Source organism: Apis dorsata, unplaced genomic scaffold, assembly GCF_000469605.1.
Source record: "Apis dorsata unplaced genomic scaffold, Apis dorsata 1.3 scaffold_61, whole genome shotgun sequence".
Classification (NCBI taxonomy): Eukaryota; Metazoa; Arthropoda; class Insecta; order Hymenoptera; family Apidae; genus Apis; species Apis dorsata.
Genome location: NW_006263361.1, coordinates 923,229 through 924,233, shown reverse-complemented (window position 1 = coordinate 924,233; position 1,005 = coordinate 923,229).

Sequence of the window (1,005 nt, the reverse complement as noted above, 5' to 3'; positions counted from 1 at the left end):
CCGCTTCTAAAGTTACCCGACACGGAGGAGAGACGCACACAGGCCTCCCCTCTCCCCCCTCCGGTGTGTGATTCACGTTATTTGCAGAGGACCTCTCGCTCCCCCCTCACCCTTCCTCGACCCTTTTCCCTCTTTCCCTCGCAGCGGCGAAGCAGAACCTCCTCTTTCCGCACGATCGACCTCCTCCTCTCCTCCTCGTCCCACCAACGGGGGGACCGGTGACATAATTACGCACACCGGCCCGAGGCTACTCCACCTGAGTCACTCGTCTTCACTTTCTTTTGTTCTCGTTGCCAGCGGGGGTCGTGCCGGTTTTAAATATCACCGTGGCAGCATCGAGACCCGTGTTTCGACGTGTCTCTTGGATCACGCGTGTTACGTAACCCGAAACGCGGTTCCGGTTCCATCGATCGATCGGACGATGCGGATGATCGTCTCGTTTCCAAGAGGAATTTTTCGCGTTTGCACTCGATTGCAAAGAGAGTGACGCGACAGAGATTTGCTTCGATGATTTTAGATTTTAATCGGATTTTGTTTTCCATCTTCGTCGAAGAGTTCTTGGAAAGATAGTTTCAAGTTCAAAATGAATTCTATTTATTTTCTTTTTCTCCCTTCAAGATATAATTTTGAACAATATTTGTACTTGTCGCAAAATTTCATCAAATACATCTGGATTTCTCTTTTTTTTTTGACGAATATCGCGATCGATACAAAACGATTTTAAAAGATGAAACGTACTTGTGTAGAAATTAAAAAAAAAAAACATGTTATTTTACCAATGTAAATGTACAACTTAAGATTACGATATATTAGAGACATTTACAAGTGTCCCAGAATATCCTCAGATTTTCCTACAACCCTAAAAAACAGGGATCGAAAATAAATGACCCAATTTGCCGAGCAACTGTGAAAAAAATATGTTGGACGAAGATGTTTAAGCGGAGACAACCGCTACTAAGTTTCAAATTTAGATCTAAAAATATCTCGAACGAATCCTTTCCCTTG